Raw genomic sequence first — 7,925 nt, forward strand, 5'->3', positions numbered from 1 at the left:
TAAAAAGCCAATTCACAGAACAACAGTGAATATCCAGACCATTTCATGGAGCTGGGTCATACTAGGATCTACAGTGTTACGGATTTATTACTTTTTTAATGTCAGATTTACATAGGAAGGATTTAAGCTTTTCCTATCAAAAGCATTCAGAAAAGACAATTCTCCCTAAATATCAGTTGCTGATAACTAATATTTACATATAAGTTTATTTATTTACAAGCTCATAAACACATACACACACACAAACTCACACAAATACATATGCATCTCATGGATAGAATTAGTGTCCTGTAATTTCCAAAATGTAAAATCAGTGTCAGGAGATCATCCCAATTTAAATACCCTCTTTCTCTCATTATTAGTAGTTATCAAATATATCTCTCATGCTTAGGTCTTTGATAAAGTTTCTCTTTTGAGTCTATTTAATATGGAAATATTAACTTTTAATTAAAATACTAGAGAATTTTATAAATATTTTTGAACATTTCAAAGGAACATGTGTTTTCCATATCCTTAGATTTCATTCAGATTCAGTTTTTGTAGTAATTGTTTTAGCAGAGGGTCTTGAGCCAGACTACCAGGATGAGAAACCCAGACTGCTTTATATATTTCTGATCTTGGACACTGTTTTAAAGCTACTCTCTGCCTCAGTATGATCAGCAAAATGCAGAGTACTGATATCCTCTCCCAGTGGTCTTTGTGAGGAGTTTGTATACTATTTTCCACCTTGCCCATCTGGTACAGAGAGTAGGGAGGGTTATTACTTTGTCATTTAACACACTAACGTTAACCTACCATAACTTCCATTTAGGAGTAGAATGTAGCAGATTGAAAAAGGAAAAATTTCCTCCTATAACAAGCAAGATGAGAATAAACTGCCAAAATTATATTTTACATTCATCATAAAGCCATGTAAAAAAGGAGGACCACCCATACTAAAATATGGATACAGAGAGTCTTTTCAGATAGATGATCTATATAGTCAGTGCATTTCCTATCAAATTCCAAGCAGACTCTATTGGAAGAAAATGAAAAACTATGTCTAAAATATATATGAACATGCAAAGTGCCCAAAATAACCAAAAGGATTTTTTAAAAAAGAACAAATTTGGAGGATTTCAGTTTCTAGTATCAAAGCTAGCATGCTACTAAGCTGTATCAATTAATATAGTGTGGCACTCTCACACAGATAGAAATATATATTAATGAAACACAATGGAGAGTCCAGACAAATATTTACATTCATGAACAGTTTGTTACCGAACCCAAGTTGGGCTGCCTATTGCTCAAAAAGCCATTACTCAATTTGTTTTGCTTTGTTTTTTTAAGGTTTTTATTTCTTTGAGAAAGAAAGAGAGCACACATGTGGAGCAGGAAGGGATAGACGAGAGAGAGACTCTCAAGCACACTCCCACTGAGCAAGGAGTCCAGCACAGAGGTCCACCTCAAGACCCTGAGACCATGGCCTGAGCTGAAATCAAGAGTAGGAAGCCTAGCTGACTAAGCCACCCAGGCATCGCTCAGAGACAAGTTTTTTATTGAAAAGAAACATGAGCTTTATTCAGGAGGCTGGCAACCTGGGGAGAAGGCAAACTCTTGTCCAAAGGCCAACTCGGAGGTTTCTGCCTGGCTCAGGGGTTTTTCAAGGGATTTAAGTAGTTAATCAACAAAAGGTTTGCAATGACCTGCAGAATTTCTTGGTTTTATGCAGACTCCACGATGCCAGCTACAAATGTTATCTCAGTGCAAGATAGTTACACAAGATAGTACAGTTCTTGTTTTGTGATGTGCAGGAATATTCTTTAATTTGAAGCAAGTTAACACTTAAGACAGGTTAGCACGCTGTTACAAATGAATTCAAGGCAATCAGTGGCAAAATTATCTTTGTTTTCAACAAGTGAATTGGGGACAATTAGATATCCACCTTCATAGAGATAAATTTAGATCATTATTTCATTCCATAGACAAAATTAACTCAAAATTGATCATAGAAACTACATGTAAGAAGAACAACTATAAACTTGAGGGAAAAAAAATCTTGTAAATTTGAATTAGGCAGACTTCTTAGATCCAACATCAAGAGCATGATTCATAAAATTAATAAGCTAATAAATTGTACTGGTCAAAACTAAAAATGTTTGTTCCCCATGATGTTCACACCCTGTGTAATTCTGCCCCCCCACCCCACCCCTTAAGCATGGGCAGGACTTGTGACTTATTTCTAGCCTGCGAAATATGGCCAGCATGAAGGGATATTGCAGATCCTTAGAATCCCAAATCCCCAATTCTGAGTTAATTAAAAGGGAGATGACTTCATGGGCTTGATGTAATCATGTAAAGCTTAAAGAGTGGCTGAGCTTCCCTTGAATGAGAGTCTTGCTGGTCTTGAGGAAGAAAGCAGCCAGGCAATGAAGTGCCTATGGAAAGAGCCACAAAAAAATGAATTCTGCCAACAACCTGCATGAACTTGGAAGTGGATTCTTCTCTAGTCAAGCCTACAGATGAGGATACTGTATCATCAAAATGTTTATTTCAAGTTGGTGAGATCCTGAAGCTGAGAACACTAGCTTGCTTGACTCATGGCCCAAAAAAGTTATGAGATAATAAATGTGTATTTGCATGCACCCCAATGTTACCACAGCAATGTCCATAATAGTAAAAATATGAAAAGATCCCACATGCCCATTGACAGATGAATGGATAAAGAAGAGGTAGTACAGGAGGAGGGGCAAGATGACTGAAGAGTAGGGTCCCCAAATCACCTGTCCCCACAAAATTACCTAGATAACCTTCAAATCATCCTGAAAATCTACGAATTCGGCCTGAGATTTAAAGAGAGACCAGCTGGAATGCTACAGTGAGAAGAGTTCGTGCTTCTATCAAGGTAGGAAGACGGGGGAAAAAGAAAGAAACAAAAGGCATCCAAGGGGGAGGGGCCCCCCGATAAGCCGGGCTAAGGCCGGGGCGAGTGTCCCGGAGAAGCAGGAGCTTCACCTACCTTCCCGGACGGAAAGGCACCCTCAGGGAGTTAGAGCAGAACCCCAGGAGGGCGGGGATGCCCTCAGGCTCCCTGGGACACTAAGAGACACCTGCGCACCCAGGAGAGTGCGCCAAGCTCCCTAAGGGCTGCAGCGCGCACGGCAAGACCCGGAGCAGCTCGGAGGGGCTCGGCTGGCGGCTCCGCGGAGGTGGCTGCGGGGCAGGAGCGCGAATCCAACAGCGCAGGCTCTGGAGCACAAGGCGCCGGGGACACAGCCCAGGATCCTGCCTCCCCCCGGGACAGGCAGAGGCCCGGACGGCCCAGGACAGCAAGGACGCTCCTGCCCCTGAGCTGAGCAGATCAGCGGCCCCACCCCGGAGCCTCCAGGCCCTGCAGATGGAGAGCTCCGGAGTTACTGTGGGGGCTTACTCCAGGGCTCCAGAGCTGGACCGCCGCCACTGGGGTTGTTCCTCCTGAGGCCTCACGGGGTAAACAACCCCCACTGAGCCCTGCACCAGGAGGGGGCAGAGCAGCTCCCCCAAGTGCTAACACCTGAAAATCAGCACAACAGACCCCTCCCCCAGAAGACCAGCTAGACGGACAAGTTCCGGGGGAAGTCAAGGGACTTAAAATATACAGAATCAGAAGATACTCCCCCGTGGTTTTTTTTTTTTTTTTTGTTTTTTGTTTTTTGCTTTTTGATTTGTTTGCTTCCCTCACCCCCTTGTTTCCCTTCTTTTTCTTTCTCTTTTTCTTCTCTTTTTTTTTTCTTTTTCTCTTCCTTTTTTCTTTTTTCTTTTTCTCTTTTCTTTCCTTCTTTCTCTCTCTTTTTCTCCTTTTCCCAATACCACTTGTTTTTGGCCACTCTGCACTGAGCAAAATGACTAGAAGGAAAACCTCACCTCAAAAGAAAGAATCAGAAACAGTCCTCTCTCCCACAGAGTTACAAAATCTGGATTACAATTCAATGTCAGAAAGCCAATTCAGAAGCACTATTATACAGCTACTGGTGGCTCCAGAAAAAAGCATAAAGGACTCAAGAGACTTCATGACTGCAGAATTTACATCAAATCAGGCAGAAATTAAAAATCAATTGAATGAGATGCAATCCAAACTACTAACGACAAGGGTTAACGAGGTGGAAGAAGGAATGAGTGACATAGAAGACAAGTTGATGGCAAAGAGGGAAACTGAGGAAAAAAGAGACAAACAATTAAAAGACCATGAGGATAGATTAAGGGAAATAAACGACAGCCTGAGGAAGAAAAACCTACGTTTAATTGGGGCTCCTGAGGGCACCGAAAGGGACAGAGGGCCAGAATATGTATTTGAACAAATCATAGCTGAAAACTTTCTAATCTGGGAAGGGAAACAGGCATTCAGATCCAGGAAATAGAGAGATCCCCCCCTAAAATCAATAAAAACCATTCAACACCTTGACATCTAATAGTTAAGCTTGCAAATTCCAAAGATAAAGAGAAGATCCTTAAAGCAGCAAGAGACAAGAAATCCCTGACTTTTATGGGGAGGAGTATTAGGGTAACAGCAGACCTCTCCACAGAGACCTGGCAGGCCAGAAAAGGCTGGCAGGATATATTCAGGGTCCTAAATGAGAAGAACATGCAACCAAGAATACTTTATACAGCAAGGCTCTCATTCAAAATGGAAGGAGAGATAAAGAGCTTCCAAGACAGGCAGGCAACTGAAAGAATATGTGACCTCCAAACCAGCTCTGCAAGACATTTTAAGGGGGACTCTTAAAATTCACCTTTAAAAAGAAGTTCAGTGGAACAATCCACAAAAACAAGGACTGAATAGATATCATGATGACACTACACTCATATCTCTCAATAGTAACTCTGAACGTGAACGGGCTTAATGACCCATCAAAAGGCGCAGGGTTTCAGACTGGATAAGAAAGCAGGACCCATCTATTTGCTGTCTACAAGAGACTCATTTTAGACAGAAGGACACCTACAGCCTGAAAATAAAAGGTTGGAGAACCATTTACCATTCAAATGGTCCTCAAAAGAAAGCAGGGGCAGCCATCCTCATATCAGATAAACTAAAATTTACCCCGAAGACTGTAGTGAGAGATGAAGAGGGACACTATATCATACTTAAAGGATCTATCCAACAAGAGGACTTAACAATCCTCAATATATATGCCCCAAATATGGGAGCTTCCAAATATTTAAATCAATTATTAACCAAAGTGAAGAAATACTTAGATAATAATACACTTATACTTGGTGACTTCAATGTAGCTCTTTCTATACTCGATAGGTCTTCTAAGCACAACATCTCCAAAGAAACGAGAGCTTTAAATGATATACTGGACAAGATGGATTTGACAGATATCTACAGAACTTTACATCCAAACTCAACTGAATACACATTCTTCTCAAGTGCACATGGAACTTTCTCCAGAATAGACCACATACTGGGTCACAAATCGGGTCTGAACGGATACCAAAAGATTGGGATCGTCCCCTGCATATTCTCAGACCATAATGCCGTGAAAGTAGAACTAAATCACAACAAGAAGTTTGGAAGGACCTCAAACACGTGGAGGTTAAGGACCATCCTGCTAAAAGATGAAAGGGTCAACCAGGAAATTAAGGAAGAATTAAAAAGATTCATGGAAACTAATGAGAATGAAGATACAACCATTCAAAATCTTTGGGACGCAGCAAAAGCAGTCCTAAGGGGGAAATACATCACAATACAAGCGTCCATTCAAAAACTGGAAAGAACTCAAATACAAAAGCTAACCTTACACATAAAGGAGCTATAGAAAAAAACAGCAGATAGATCCTACACCCAGCAGAAGAAGAGAGTTAATTAAGATTCGAGCAGAACTCAATGAAATAGAGACCAGAAGAACTGTGGAACAGATCAACAGAACCAGGAGTTGGTTCTTTGAAAGAATAAGATAGATAAACCATTAGCCAGCCTTATTAAAAAGAAGAGAGAGAAGACTCAAATTAATAAAATCATGAATGAGAAAGGAGAGATCACTACCAACACCAAGGAAATACAAACAATTTTAAAAACATATTATGAACAGCTATACGCCAATAAATTAGGCAATCTAGAAGAAATGGATGCATTCCTGGAAAACCACAAACTACCAAAACTGGAACAGGAAGAAATAGAAAACCTGAACAGGCCAATAACCAGGGAGGAAATTGAAGCAGTCATCAAAAAGCTCCCAAGACACAAAAGTCCAGGGCCAGATGGCTTCCCAGGGGAATTCCATCAAAGAAACCATACCTTTTCTACTAAAGCTGTTTGGAAAGATAGAAAGAGATGGAGTACTTCCAAATTCATTCTATGAGGCCAGCATCACCTTAATTCCAAAACCAGACAAAGACCCCACCAAAAAGGAGAATTACAGACCAATATCCCTGATGAACATGGATGCAAAAATTCTCAACAAGATACTAGCCAAGCGGATCCAACAATACATTAAGAAAATTATTCACCATGACCAAGTAGGATTTATCCCCAGGACACAAGGCTGGTTCAACACTCGTAAAACAATCAATGTGATTCATCATATCAGCAAGAGAAAAACCAAGAACCATAGGATCCTCTCATTAGATGCAGAGAAAGCATTTGACAAAATACAGCATCCATTCTTGATCAAAACTCTTCAGAGCGTAGGGATAGAGGGAACATTCCTCGACATCTTAAAAGCCATCTACGAAAAGCCCACAGAAAATATCATTCTCAATGGGGAAGCACTGGGAGCCTTACCCCTAAGATCAGGAACAAGACAGGGATGTCCACTCTCACCACTGCTATTCAACATAGTACTGGAAGTCCTAGCCTCAGCAATCAGACAACAAAAAGACATTAAAGGCATTCAAATTGGCAAAGAAGAAGTCAAACTCTCCCTCTTCGCCGATGACATGATACTCTACATAGAAAACCCAAAAGCCTCCACCCCAAGATTGATAGAACTCATACAGCAATTCGGTAGCGTGGCAGGATACAAAATCAATGCCCAGAAATCAGTGGCATTTATATACACTAACAATGAGACTGAAGAAAGAGAAATTAAGGAGTCAATCCCATTTACAATTGCACCCAAAAGCATAAGATACCTAGGAATAAACCTAACCAAAGAGGTAAAGGATCTATACCCTAAAAACTATAGAACACTTCTGAGAGAAATTGAGGAAGACACAAAGAGATGGAAAAATATTCCATGCTCATGGATTGGAAGAATTAATATTGTGAAAATGTCAATGTTACCCAGGGCAATTTACACGTTTAATGCAATCCCTATCAAAATACCATGGACTTTCTTCAGAGAGTTGGAGCAAATCATCTTAAGATTTGTGTGGAATCAGAAAAGACCCCGAATAGCCAGGGGAATTTTAAAAAAGAAAACCATATCTGGGGGCATCAAATGGCAGATTTCGGGTTGTACTATAAAGCTGTGGTCATCAAGACAGTGTGGTACTGGCACAAAAACAGACACATAGATCAACGGAACAGAATAGAGAACCCAGAAGTGGACCCTCAACTTTATGGTCAACTAATATTCGACACAGGAGGAAAGACTATCCATTGGAAGAAAGACAGTCTCTTCAATAAATGGTGCTGGGAAAATTGGACATCCACATGCAGAAGAATGAAACTAGACCACTCTCTTTCACCATACACAAAGATAAACTCAAAATGGTTGAAAGATCTTAATGTGAGTCAAGATTCCATTAAAATCCTAGAGAAGAACACAGGCAACACCCTTTTTGAACTCAGCCACAGTAACTTCTTGCAAGATACATCCACAAAGTCAAAAGAAACAAAAGCAAAAATGAACTATTGGGACTTCATCAAGATAAGAAGCTTTTGCACAGCAAAGGATACAGTCAACAAAACTAAAAGACAACCTACAGAATGGGAGAAGATATTTGCAAATGACGTATCAGAT

This window comes from Canis lupus, chromosome 27 (assembly GCF_011100685.1).
Source record: "Canis lupus familiaris isolate Mischka breed German Shepherd chromosome 27, alternate assembly UU_Cfam_GSD_1.0, whole genome shotgun sequence".
Taxonomy (NCBI): domain Eukaryota; kingdom Metazoa; phylum Chordata; class Mammalia; order Carnivora; family Canidae; genus Canis; species Canis lupus.